The sequence below is a fragment of the Hyperolius riggenbachi genome, chromosome 10 (genome assembly GCF_040937935.1).
Source record: "Hyperolius riggenbachi isolate aHypRig1 chromosome 10, aHypRig1.pri, whole genome shotgun sequence".
Taxonomy (NCBI): Eukaryota; Metazoa; Chordata; class Amphibia; order Anura; family Hyperoliidae; genus Hyperolius; species Hyperolius riggenbachi.
Genome location: NC_090655.1, coordinates 70273946 through 70288343, shown reverse-complemented (window position 1 = coordinate 70288343; position 14398 = coordinate 70273946). Strand labels below are relative to the sequence as shown.

The following is a 14398-nucleotide window of genomic DNA, read 5'->3' as shown; positions in this document are numbered from 1 at the left end:
TAGAAATTAAAGTATTTAATTCAGCAGTCTCTCATTGCAGGTAACTGTCTGCTGCTCTACTGCTCTACTACCACTCACTGCCGGGGATCCAAGCCTGTACCAGCTGGGTGCAACAGCACATACTCCGAGTGTGCCTGAGCCTACAGCCGCCCTATGCAGGCCAAGATCCACAGCCACTATTAAGGACATCATTCTATGCCAGGGCCCCAACTAAGGAGGGACAAAAGCATGACAGCTGACTAACCCACTGGTCACTCCAGCCACTTCAACCAGGTAAGACCTTTCCTATTGGGCCTTGCCCCTCTATCCACAGCAATCACAGTGTGTGCTCTCACCTCTCTCTGTCTCTCCCATACATTTCAATAGCCTCCAACAGGTTAAAGGACAACTATCAAAGTTAACTAAAATTGGTGTTGAGCCGAACTTTTTCGTAATTTCGTGTTTCCTTAATTACCGATGCAAATTTTGCCACTACGACACAAATTTGTAATTTTGTAATTGCCATACAAACTGTAATTCGGAATTCCATAAGCAAACCTTCCGTTTTGTAATTTCGTGTTTTGGCGCAAATTCGTGTTTAGCGCAAAATTTTGTAATTTCATGTTTTCTATAGAAACAAAGTTATTTTAGTTATGAAGATGGACGTAATTTCATTTCTAATAGTAATTATGCACATTTAGGTAATGACTAAACTCAGTAAAGTCACTCATTGATTGCAATTACTAATTGCAATTACTGATAATGCAAAGGCCCCTGCACATGCTGTTGCTTTAAATGTATCAGGAGGCTCTGGACTGGAACACAATTTCAAAAACGGACACATTTCCGAAATTCTGTTTTGTTGGTCTTACGTAAACGATCATAATTACGAAAAATGATCGTAATTACGAAACTCCCCATAAGCGCGAAATTTTGAAAACTTTGCGTAATTTTGATGACAGCCATAATCGTAATTTCATGAATTACACGAAATTTCACGTAATCGTAACTTGGTCATTACGCTCATCACTAAAAAATTCTAAATGTCACATATATTTCCAGTAATTACTAGCAAATAGCAATACAAAGGCATTTTTTTTTAAATTTTTTCATGTTTTATATGAAGAAAATTACATTTATAGAGAACAGTTCTCACTGTGGGCATTACTATGGAGGACTGTGCCTAGCACAACCAGCATACCGAAACAATCTTCACTGGCTGTAATACTGTGACTGGGATCTGTTCAGAATGATATAAAGCAGAAATAGAGCTTCAAATGTGTGTAAATAATCATCAGCTGAAGCTCTGTGTTCTTGTCTGTGTGTCTCTCTGTGCCACGCAGTGTAAACAGTTTACAGCCAGGTTACAGTTCAGCTCTGCCTTCCCCTCCCCCCGATGACGACACAACATTGTTACAAAACAGCTGGGTAAACAAAGCTTTCCTTTCACCCAGGCTGTGCTGAGATACCTCTGAAAAGGTTTCTAGTGTTGCTGGCTAAAAGTTCTATAGGTATGTGGGGTTTAGAGAAAGACTGTTTTTTTGATAGTTGTTCTTTAACCAGTTTACATCCCATATACAGTATAATCACGTCATTGCAAGTGGCTCCTGAAAGCCACATGACGTGATTGTACGTTGTTGTCATTTAAATGAGCACAGCGGGCGTGCTAGCACGCTCCTGGGCTCATTAACCCCCCTCCCCCTAACTACACTACTCTGGCATCCCTTCCCGGGTCTCCGATCCCCCCCACCCCCCCGCCCGATCCTCTGTAATACCCCCTCCCCCTCCATGCTGCGATCAGGCAGCATGGAGGATTACAATGTAACAATATGTACCTGACCTTGTTCCAGCGCCGATCGTGAGCCTCTCCCTGTAGTCCCGCTGTAAGCCATTACTATGCTGAGTGAATCAGGTCCCGGCTTGATGACGTCATCAAGCCGGGACCCGATCTGGTCAGCATAGTGAGGCTGCCAGTGGTACTGCAGGGAGGAGATCGTGATCGGCGCTGGAACAAGGTCAGGTAAATATTGTTACATTGTAATCCTCCATGCTGCCCGATCGCAGCATGGAGGGGGAGGGGGGTATTACAGAGGATCGGCAATATCTTAAAGGGCCAACACCTGGCTATCCATGGGGGGGATACAAATTAAAAGGGGCACAGCTGGCTATAAATGGGGGAGGGGGAGGCATAAAGGGCATACACCTGGCTATGAATGGGGGAGGGGGGTAATAAAAAAAACACATCATTCTGGGGGGGGGGGGGGATTTAGAGAGGCACATCAGGGGCTGGGGGAGGGTAAAGGGGCACATCTGGCCAAGTGTGGGGGAGGGGGGGTATGAAGGAGCACATCTTGCTAACTAGGGAGCGGGGGGGGGGGGGGGATTAAAAAGTGCCACAACAATTAAAAAATCCGCAAAGCCGCAAAATGGAAAAAAATGCACCTTTATTTCCAAATAATATATTGTCGCCATACATTGTACTAGGATCATACTTTAAACGCTGTAATAGCCAGGACAAGCAGGCAAATCAAATGTGTAGGTTTAATCTACAGTACCACTTATTATTTTCAAATTATAATTGCTGAAAACTGAGAAATAATTCCTTTTTTCATTTTTTCCCCCTTATTACCATTAAAATCTGTACAAAATTGAATAATTCTAAGCAAAATGTACCACCCAAAAAAAGCCTAATTGGTGGCGAAAAAAACAAGGTATAGATCATGTATGTGTGATAAGTAGTGATAAAGTTATTGGCTAATGAATGGGAGGAGTGTGAAATGTAGAAAATGGTTCTGGTTTTTTAGGGGGAAAACCCCAGGGACGCGAAGTGGTTAAATACTGGTTCTACTTGATGATTAGGAGCACCTGCATAGGTGTAGTTCCACATCTAGATGTACTGTTTCCTTGACATCTATTCATTCATTTTACTATTTTATGCTGCAAATTTTGTTTCCAAATAAATCTTTTGCTATTTGTTTTATATTCCTTGCCCGCAGCCTGCCTCGACCTCTGTATGGTCTATGGACTTTGTTTCTGATTATTGATCAAGTACTTTTCCTGGACTTAACCTTGCCTTCTATTTGACTTTGGACTATTTCTGGATTCTGTTTGCCTGCAGCCTGACTCAGCCTCCGGATTGTTCAGGGACTTTACTTCTGATTATTTATCAGTTTTTTTGCCTGGATGTCATCTTGACTAAAAAATTCCAGTTGTGTGACGGCAAGTAGGGTTTTGCTGCCTATAGCATTGAAGATGGGGCAATCAAATCAAAATAATGAAAAGTGAACACAGGTGGTTACGTGGATCAGCTTCTAGAAATTTTGTTGTCGTTGTTGTTTGTTTTTTTTGTCTTAAATTTGCCTCCTTTGTGGAGTATATTAGCAAAAGTTTTAGTCTTCGGGTTAGCGAATAAGAATTGTGCTATTGAAATGACAGATATATACGGACACAGGCCAGATGTATTAATTAAAAAAATATTGCTGCAGGTGCATTCACCTGAGCGCAATTGCACCACTACTACTAAAACAAAAGAAAATGCCATTGTATCTATAGTCCTAATCCTTCTAAATATGGCCTCACTGGAACTCCATTTTCTTATTTTGTACTTAATGGTCAAAATGTACCTTTTTTAAGTTCTGATTGTCTCAGTTGAATGACAACAGGGTTTTTCTTTATACTTGCTCAGCTCCTATACAGACAAATATTGAACCACGTGACTTGCTATCTTTTCCCAGCACTCAGATGTGTTTTTCTCAGCCACACTGAGTTTTACAAACACTAAATACTTATGAGGGAGATTTATGTTACATAGCAGAAAAACTGTCATGGATTCCTGGATTCTTAAACCTTAAAGGGGCAGTATGGTGAATTGACTTATTATACAATCATTCAATATAACATTTTACTAAGTGGAGCAATGTATCGAGCTTGTATTGTTGTAGAATAAAAGTCAATTACAATAGTGCATTAGCCACAATCAGTGAAGGAGTCACGTCGGGAGAGAAACCTTACTGACGCACAGTTAGCATATACCATTGTGGAGTAGGAGGCAGCCCTGTCAGCTGTTTGTATTTTCGTTATTCTTCCCCCCTTTGATCATCCCGGAGAGGATTGCTCCTATTTGTAACGGCACACTCCTGCAGTTTTACAGCTCATCAGAGCAGCCTCAGGACAGTGATTTATGGCTCCCTCTTACCACCTTCCTCCGAAAGTAAAGAATTCACAAAGAAAAGAAAACTGTGTGCCTCCGGTTTAAAAGGCATGTAAAGAATGCAGGACACAGCTATAGTACTTGTGCCTGCTAAAACTAGCCACTGGGAATCTGCGCAATAGCAGAGAGCTGGTCTCCACAGCAACAGACAACAACAGTTGTCCGTGGTTTTGCCAGCTTCTCTGAAGGGGGTTTCAGCGGGCAGTATTTTTTTCATCAGAGCTGTAAAACTGCACGAGTGTGCCGTTACAAGTAGGAGCAATCCTCTCCGGGATGATCAAAGGGGGGAAGAATAACGAAAATATAAACAGCTGACAGGGCTGCCTCCTACTCCACAATGGTATATGCTAACTGTGCGTCAGTAAGGCAACAATACAAGCTCAATACATTGCTCCACTTAGTAAACAGTTATATTGAATGATTGTATTATAAGTCAATTCGCCATACTGCCCCTTTAACCACTTCAGCCTGCAGGTGTTTTCACCTGCAGGATGGAAGCAATTTTCCCTTGTCAGTGCGCCTCCCATTCATTCACCAATAACTTTATTACTACTCATCACACGTAAATGATCTATATCTTTTTTTTTTTTTCGCTACAAATTAAGCTTTTCATGGGCGATACTTTAATTTCTATGCATTTTATAGGCAAATACTAAAAATAAATACACTTTTTCTCCAATTCCATCCCCTATAGTTTTAAAATAAGCAATGCTACTATAAATAAAACCCACTCATTTTATTTGCCCATTAGTCCCGACTATCACAGCATTTTAATTATGTTATGTTCCTAGTACATTGTATGGCGTCAATAATTTATATGGAATTAAAGGTGTATTTTTTCAGGGTTTTTTTGTGTGTCCCATCAATTGTAAGCCCTTATGTACTAAAATAACAGTAATATACCCTCATGACGTACATATTAAAAAATAAGCTGAGCCCCTAAGGCAACTAATTATTAAATTTTTTTACTGTTTTTTTTGCTTTTTTTGTTCCTATTCAAGGGGCAATTGAGGTGTCTTTGGCAAAGTACCATCTCACTTGTGCTGGTGGGCAGGTGAGACACTACTACACGGCCAAAGACTCTACAGGGGCCCCAGGGAGCACAGTTAAGTTGAGTGCTGATTAGGAGGGAGGTTCTACCCTTGGGCCCCATTGTTACTAGAACCGGCCCTGAGTTCACACTGCAACCCCTCGTTAGTTTAAATGGCTAGCTGCTAGGGTCCCATCCGACAGGATGACCTCATCGTGGTGGAAGGGTCTAGTACGAAAAAAATCCTTTGCATGCAAATTATTTTAGAAGCAAACATCCTCCATTAGGTGTTTAGCACCTGTCATAGCTATAATGAGTGCAGTTGTGTCTTTAAGGGCTAGTCATTTCCACAGGAAGTTGAACTGTGTGCTCAGCAAGCAGTTACCAGGCAGCAATGAGCAGTTACCAGGCAATAGCAAGCAGTTGCCAGGTAGCAGCAAGCAGTTGTGAGAGTTTGAGAGGCATTTCACTGCCTATCAACTGCCCATGGAAAACAGGCCTAATAAGAGGCCTTGTAGCTCTATGCAGCTAGTGTCAGTCAGGTGCAGCTTGGTTTTAGATGCGCTGCCATTGCTCTCTAATACTATACTTAATATTTAACAAGCTCCCTAATGCCAATGGCGGTGGGAGCATGGCTGCCTGGGGACCGCCTAACACCAAGTGATGTCAAAGTGCAGTGGGCGGGATTAGCAGGAAATGCATACGCGCATTCCCTGCTGAGACGCAGAGCGGGATCCATTATCAGAGCTGGAAGGCTGTCAGAAATGAAAAAAAACAAAATAAATAAGTGTACAGTGTTGCGATCTAGTGCAGTGCTGTACAGGGCACAAGCCTGTCACTTAACTGTCCCTCTGATTGGCTCCCAATCTTATCCCTTTCATAGGCTGATGCCTATAAGAGGGTACTGCAGTGTACGGATAACAGTCTAGACAGGGCGCGGATTTGTACTTTTTACCGCCCAAGGCCCACTATCACACCAGCTACCCCAGGACCAAAAGCAGCATCCTAAACTCCACCCCCAACATGGCAGGGATTAGAGTGTAGGCTCCTCTGAGGACAGTTAGTGCATGGATGGCAAGGATTAGATTGTAAGCTCCTTGGTGAGTACTGAGTAGCACATTCAGTGAGTTACAGGCAGCTCAGAGATCCCTGTAAGTGCCCATTCATCGCCCCTTCATCCCCCGAGTGCCAGATCCGGCTGTTGGTAGGCAGCCACAGCTATGTGCAAACTTTGTGTAGCAGGAAAAATGTTCGGCATGCTAACTGCTACTGCCCCTCTGCTGCCCACAGCCCGCCCTTTGCTTTCCTGGTGTCCTAGGCCATGGCCTTGTGGCCTTGCCTTAAATCCGACCATGAGTCTAGGACCAATTTGGGGGGGAGTGTAAATTAAATAAAATAGGTATGTTTATTACAAAAAATATTAAATTCTGATTAATAAAAAAAAAAATCACAGCAGCAATCAGAGACCACCAAAAGAAAGCTCTATTAGTGCAAGAAAAGGAGGTAAAATTAATTTGGGTGCTAAGTTGTATGATTGAGAAATACATTTCGGAATTGTAAAAAATGGTTTGGTCTCTAGGGGGGTATAAACCACTGGTTCTCAAGAGGTTAACACAGAGGTAAATAAGAAAAAAAGTCATCATTCGTGTTCAGTCTAACTATATTCACAGTGCCAACTCTGGATCGGAAATTCAGAAATGGTCTTACCACAAATATAATTTTATATCAACTGTTAAAACTAGGCCAACAAAACAAAACAAAAAATCAAATGGAATTGTTATTGAAATGATAATTGCACATTACACTCATGTACTTTATGGCACATATGCACAATACTCAATACCTGCTATTTAAACAAGCTGAACAATAAACAGAGCTGAACGCCAGCCAGTAGGTACAATTACATGTTTGCTCCTATTGTAATTAAGTTTTTAAAAATTATAGAAAGCCATAAAGACGGTTGCATTTCTGGAGTAATGTACTGAAACACAGCAATGCTGAATTGTGCTTGTACTTATTTTTGAGATTAGAAGCCAAACAACTACAACAAAAAAACAATAATAATAATGAGAATTAAACTTTAAATATTTCCTTTAACCTCATCAAATTAAGTATTATTTAGATTCTTTGTGAGAGCTTTAACGAGAGCATTTGCTCCATTAGTTTATAGCAAGATTACAGCTGCATTAGCAATAAAGCCTGATAGAAAGAGATGATCAATGAAAGGCAAATAGCTGTTGCCTGCATGCAGGGCCGGCCTTAGGTTTCACAGCGCCCTGAGCGAAACCTGATTTTTGTGCCCCCCCACCTTTCATCCTCTTCCCGCATGCGCACACACACACGCACACAGGTCCATATGCATTTCACCTTTCTCCTGTGATATCTCCTAGGACAGTGGTTCCCAACCTTGAGGTCTGTGCTGCTCATTGGACCTGGGGGTGACTGTGCTCTAGCTTGGTAAGGTTAACTTTCCACAGTATTAATTGTGTATTTTCCTACAGGTATTGCTCTATATACTCAGTTGCTGTTTGCAGATATATTTTGGAGCAGCAGACAGCATCCTAGGATTATCACATCAGTGAATTGTCACTATTTGTTCATACTTATCAATGTTTGGCACTTTATATTAACTTATATATTGGTGGATTTGCATATCTCTACACCCCCTTGGGCCAATTAGGCAGCTCAATTGTTTTTAAATTTTTTGGGATAAGTCCTTAAATAAAATCATTATATATTTTACGTTTGTGTGCAGTTGTTATATTTAGACCATGGACTACTTTCTTGTTGTTTAATAGTGTTCATTATTTGGTCCAGAGACATGGATTTTGTAGTGCTCTGTCTTTTTGTAGTACATAGTGGTTCCCAACCTTTCTGACGTTGTGACACAAATGCTCAGATCTCTGTGACACGTCACATATGTTTAATAGAAAAAATACTATTAATAACCACAAATGGATGGAAAGAGTGCATTATTCTGAATACACTTAAAAATAAAGGCTAGAACCTTTCAGGAATATTAATAAAAACAATCAGTGGGACAGTTAGGCCCCTCCCCCTCCATTTAGAATGATAGCATAGCACCGACAGTTTGCACCATGCATTATAGCTACAGTGCGCCCCCCCCCCCCAAAAAAAGCACTCAGACTCAGTATAGGTAGGTAGCCAGGTATAGGTGCCCCCAGTATAGGATCTCATGTGTAGGTGCCCTCAATATAGGTTGCCAAGCATAGGTGCCCCCAGTATAGGAAGTCAGTTGAAGGTCTCCATCCCCCCCATAGGTAGCCAGGCGTAGGTGCCTCTAGTATAGTTAGCCAGGTGTTGGTGCTCTTAGTATAGGTAGCCAGCTATAGGTGCTCCCAGTATAGGTAGCCAGGTCTATAGGTGCCTTCAGTATAGGTAGACAGGTGTTGGTGCCCTCAGTAAAGGTAGCCAGCAATAGGTGCCCCCAGTATAGGAAATCAGGTGTAGATGCCCTCAGTATAGGCAACCAGCTATAGGCGCCCCCTTTGAAGCCGGCGCCCTGAGCGACTGCTCCGGTCGCTCAGGTCAAAGGCCGGCTATGCCTGCATGCAAACACTATGTAATGTAACCTGGACCAATCACATCATCAGGATGGGTAGTTGATTGGCCTAAATTCAACAGGAACAAACCCAGGAGTTTCAAGGGGTGGGGGGGGGGGATTCCTGAAAGGTCTCCCTCAGCCACGCAAAATACAGTATAATGATATGGTAGGACATCATGCTGGGTACACATAATGCAATTTCCTGTCCGACTGACAGGATCTGACAATTATTTCCTAAATGTCTGATTGGCTCCCAATCGACAACAGGATCGATCAGGAGCAGTTTGAATACAGATAATAATGAGGACAGCCAACATTGGTAATGAAGTGGAAAGTGAAGCATTCACACTGTTAAGTTCCCCACAACTGCTCCATGCTCTGTACACATGCTGTTTCTCCATCTAAAGTCAATTGTAGCAGGGAAAGAAAGGGGGCGGTGGTGTGAGCTGCAGGATGCCTGCATATATTCTAGTGTCTCAACTTGTGCCTGTCCCCAAACACTGCACTGGCCCTGATCTGAGAGGGGATTCTGGGCAGCTGTAATCCCTTGCGTTTTCCTATGTTTAAGCTGGATAACATTTGCATTAAATGTACATGCAGTTTATAAATTATACTGCTGCTCAAAAAAATTAAAGGAACACTTTGAAAACAAATCCGATCCCGTCTGAAAAAAAAAAAAAACCCATGGTGGGTATCTATACTGCTTAGTAGGAATGAGCATTCAAGTGCATGATCTGAGTTTTAGATGAAATGGACGATTCACAGCTGTGGACCATGGTGGTGGTGGAGGTAGTGGGGGGAGGTGTGGTTTAACCCACCCTAGTTGCTGCCTCTGGCTTCTGCTTTCCATGTTGCATTCCATGACGCCAGTACTGCCTCTTTCAAAGTCAGAAGGAGGAGCCATTGGAGTGATGTGGAATGCAACAGACAGAGGTGGCGGCAATGGGGGACAGAGGTGGCAGCAATGGGGAATCAACACCCCTGCAGCCCTAAAATGATTGAGTGCTTGTAAGCGCCACCCTACTTATAAGACATCAAAAGAGAAATCAAGAGCCTGCAATAGTGTAGTATGTTATTACAGGTGAAATGATGTGTGTTAACACAAGAAAGGTACTCACAAGGGTGGGTTACCACATAGGCAACCACTGTAACAGCAGGTGGGGAGTTTCACCCGACCCCACTCATGTAAAAGTCACTCTCTGTAGATAGGAAAGAAGAGGGAGTATCACCCCTCCACCAAGGGTGGACTAGACTCACTGGTAGGGATGATCAATGAGATGCAAATTCATCTGAAATTATGCATATTTTAATGCAAATGTATGCAGTTTAAAAATAGACCAATCAATTTAAACCCAATAGACTGATTGGTCCATTTTCAAACTGCATATATTTGCATAAAAATGTGCATCAACTTGGAAGACTTTACATACGTCTTCCATTTTTTCCTATATCTTCCGTTGAGGCAAAATCCCCTCAAAAATGGTCCAGGCATCACTCTGCTGAAAACGAACCGCTTAGATGTGAACTCTCTCATAGGGAGTCATTGCACAAGAGTTTTGAGGGTGATTTTGAAAATCGCCTGCACTTGAAAAAAGGGCAAAAACGCCCTTAGTGTGAACGAGCCCTAAAGGTATTTTGGATCAAAGCAAACACTGATCAGAAAAACACTACATTTTTACATTTGTTTAATCTATACAAATATTGTTGACTTTGGTGCTGAGATAATAAAACCTGAAGAAAATGAACATTCATTCCCGTAACACCGGTGGACTGCCGCAGGACACGTGTACTGTACAAATATGTTAAAATAGGCTACGGGGCAGAAAATGAGAGCCATTATCCCACCCATAGAGTCACTCAGTGGAAATTGCACCCTATGCTGGGTTAATGTTACAACGGAAAGGCTATCATTTATACTGGCATGTTGAGCAGCAGAAGAGAAAGCCATACAAGCAATGTAATCAGAATGAAAGTAACAAGGGGAGGAATGCGTAACACATGAATGTGACGAGAGGGTAGAGAACATTTATTGTTGCAGTGTTAGATTAACGAACGGTCTCAGCATGTCATTCACTTACTGCGCTTGCTGATTTGTTAAAGTACCAGTTCATGTGACCACACATTGACTGATTTTAGTCTCTGCCACATACAATTTCAATCAATGTTCTGGAAACTAAACATATTGCACACAGTTAAACTGTATAACTAATGGTATGTTTAAAAAAAGGATTTTAGTTATTGTATATTCTTTAAACTAAAGGACCACTGTTGCAAAAATCTTAACATTTTGAAGCAGAATTCGACTTGGGCACCAATTGCTAAAAAAATATACAGAGTTTAATTGTGGCACACAGATGACGCAACACAGATGGCCAAGGCAAAACTATGCCTATTAGAGATGTCCCGAACGGTTCGCCCGCAAACTTTAGGTGGTTCGCGTTCGTCGGTGAAGGCGAACTTTTCCCATTGAGCAGAACTTAGACCCTCTACATCACAGTCAGCAGGCACATTGTCACCAATCAGACTACACTCACTCTTGGAGCCCACCCCCCCTTATAAAAGGCAAGGTTCTCCTGTCGTTTTACTCACTCGTCTGCCTACAGTAATTAGTTAAGGGATAGCTGCTGACAGACTCTGCTAGGGAGAGTTTAGTTAGGCTCTTGTAGGCTTGTTCCTAGCTGATTGTTAGTCCTTATATTACCCCTCCTTCCTCCTCCCTCACTCCCTCCTACCGGAGGGAAGAGGGTCTCATCTTCCAGGGAATTGTAGTATTTCAAAAGCCAGCTTACATACCGTGGCTGGGAATTGAACCCAGGCTGGGCTGGGAATTGAACCCAGGTCTCAGTGTGGTAGGTAACTCACTTAACAACTATACCACCAACACTACATGCTGAAGCCAGCCTAGCATGTACCATTATGATCAATCCAAGAGAAAAATTAGCTTGCTTAAGGATTTGTAGCATGAAAAGCCAACTCACATTGGCTGGGAATTGAACTCAGGCTGGGCTGGGAATTGAATCCAGGTCTTAGTGTGTGGTAGGTAACTCACTTAACCACTATACCACCAGCAACACTACATGCTGAAGCCAGCCTAGCATGTACCAGTATGATCAATCCAAGAGAAAAATTAGCTTGCTTAAGGATTTGTAGCATGAAAAGCCAACTCACATTGGCTGGGAATTGAACTCAGGCTGGGCTGGGAATTGAACCCAGGTCTCAGTGCGTGGTAGGTAACTTTCTTAAAGAGTAACTGTCAGGCTGCAGAAGCTAATTTAAACCTCTATTCTCCTGTGTTAAACAGTTTAGAAGGAAGCCAAAAAGGCATTAGTGAAGATAAAAATCTATCTTACCTTTGATGTGTGCTTATCAGCAAAGCTGTTAGACCCAAGCAGGACGCAAGCCGCATACTATACTGCAAAGCATTCTGGGGCCCTCCCCTCGGCTGCTAATGAGACGTTACAGCAGCTTGTAATCAGTCCAGCGCACAGCACTGATAAATCTCCGGCAGAGTACACTGCAGGAGTCCGCTATTGTTCCTAGCCACATGGCTAATTAATATTAACTGCACACTGTGTTATTCAGTACGAGCTTTTCTGTGATCAGGAAGCAGGCAGGACATGACGACACAATTGGCTTCATAGAAGACAGAAAAACATGGAACCTGCCATGAGCTGTCAGGAGCATCAATCTCTGCATATACTATATAAAAATTCTGTGAAGTACAAACGTGGACAGTGAAATGCATATGTAATGTAAGTACAGCCAATCTTTAGCTACTGATATATGTGTTTATTTTCTCTGAGACCTTATACCTAACAGCTCCTCTTTAACCACTATACCACCAACAACACTACATGCTGAAGCCAGCCTAGCATGTACCATTATGATCAATCCAAGAGAAAAATTAGCTTGCTTAAGGATTTGTAGCATTTCAAAAGCCAACTCACATTGGCTGGGAATTGAACCCAGGCCTACCACTCTTTAGGCTGCTATCCTAACCATTATACCACCAACACTACATGCTGAAGCTTCTTGGAGCAGACTTACTTCCTCCCTCCAAAAGACACACATACATCCCCATAAAATCATTCAACAGCAACTGCATGCACAGTCTTTGTGGTACACAGTCTGTGTGGCACAATTGGTTAGTGCGTTTGGCTGTTAACTGCAAGGTTGGTGGTTCAAGCCCACCCAGGCATGGCCTGGCCTTTTGTGTTCAACAGTTGTCCAAAGAAAACCCCAGATAGCCAGGTAGATTCATCTCTATCTCTCTCTCGTAGGGATGGTCACCGCTTTCCGTGGTATTGTATTTTCCACAATTTTAGGCGGAAATTGGTCATTCGGTTCCGTTTGGTCGGAACGGATTTGCTTTTTGAATCTGGTGGAGTTTCGAAATTGCCTGTGAAATTCTACCGGTATCCGTTGATGGTTTTAAGCTGAAAATTCACTTCAATTGCATCAAGTCATAGAGAGAGAGAGAGAGAGCTCATTTTTCTCTTTGGTATATCACAATGGTACATGCTAGGCTGGCTTCAGCATGTAGTGTTGTTGGTGGTATAGTGGTTAAGTGAGTTACCTACCACACACTGAGGCCTGGGTTCAATTCCGAGCCACGGTATGTAAGCTGGCTTTTGAAATAGTACAATTCCGTGGATTAAGCAAGCTAATTTTTCTCTTGGATTGATCATAATGGTACATGCTAGGCTGGCTTCAGCATGTAGTGTTGGTGGTGTAGTGGTTAAGTGAGTTACGTACCACACACTGAGACCTGGGTTCAATTCCCAGCCAATGTCAGTTGGCTTTTGACATGCTAAAAATCCTTAAGCAACCTAATTTTTTTTCTTGGATTGATCATAATGGTACATGCTAGACTAGCTTCAGCATGTAGTGTTGGTGGTGGTATAGTGGTTAAGTGAGTTACCTACCACACACTGAGACCTGGGTTCAATTCCCAGCCCAGCCTGGGTTCAATTCCCTTGAAACAAAAAAGAAAAACCGAGAGACCAATATGGTGCAGTAAGTCTAGCAATTGTTGGCAAAATAATTAACAGATGTGGATATACTCACAAACACGGGTTACCACATAGGCAACCACTTGAAATGCAGGTGGGGAGCATTAGAACCTGACCCCACTCAGGTTTAAGAAGTTGCTCTCTGTAGATAGAAAGAAAGGGAGAGTCCCCTCCACCCAAGGTGGACTATATACTGTGCAAATTTGGACAGAGGCGCCAGGCAGGTTAAAATGATCTAAAAACAACTAAAAAGGAGGAGTACAGGTGGACTTACCTCCTGAAATGCTGGACAATCGAGATCAAATCGCAAATAACAATTTATTTTGGCACTCCACAACGCGTTTCGCAGGTATAGCCTGCTTCATCAGGCAAAGAGTGCAAGCTCAAAAAGGTCCAAAAGTGGCAATGTGCCTCTGTGATATTTATACATACCCGATCCCTCCTTCTGGTTGGTGGTGGCAACAGCATCCTGTCTCCATGGTTTCCTGCTGGCTGCGTGTGTTACATACACGCAGCCAGCCGTAGTGCGGGGGCCCCCCATGTGACGCAGGCATGGACGTCACATCAGTGCGTCCATGCCTGCGAGGAGGGGAAGCACTCAT

At 42.7% G+C, this 14398-nt stretch overlaps 2 protein-coding genes across 2 annotated transcripts in view; one reads left to right on the top strand and one right to left on the bottom strand.

The window, feature by feature from the left end:
• LRRTM3 (leucine rich repeat transmembrane neuronal 3) overlaps window positions 1-85 on the top strand; it is a 349591-nt gene extending 349506 nt beyond the window's left edge. The window contains exon 2 of the transcript XR_011024517.1: window positions 41-85. The gene's annotated coding sequence lies outside the window, so the exon portion shown is untranslated. The remainder of the gene's footprint in view (window positions 1-40) is intronic.
• The window catches only part of LOC137536095 (ATP-dependent translocase ABCB1-like), a 152774-nt gene extending 148500 nt beyond the window's left edge, over window positions 1-4274 (bottom strand). Inside the window, exon 1 of the mRNA XM_068258131.1 lies at window positions 4012-4274. The gene's annotated coding sequence lies outside the window, so the exon portion shown is untranslated. The remainder of the gene's footprint in view (window positions 1-4011) is intronic.
• Window positions 4275-14398: the final 10124 nt, after the last annotated feature.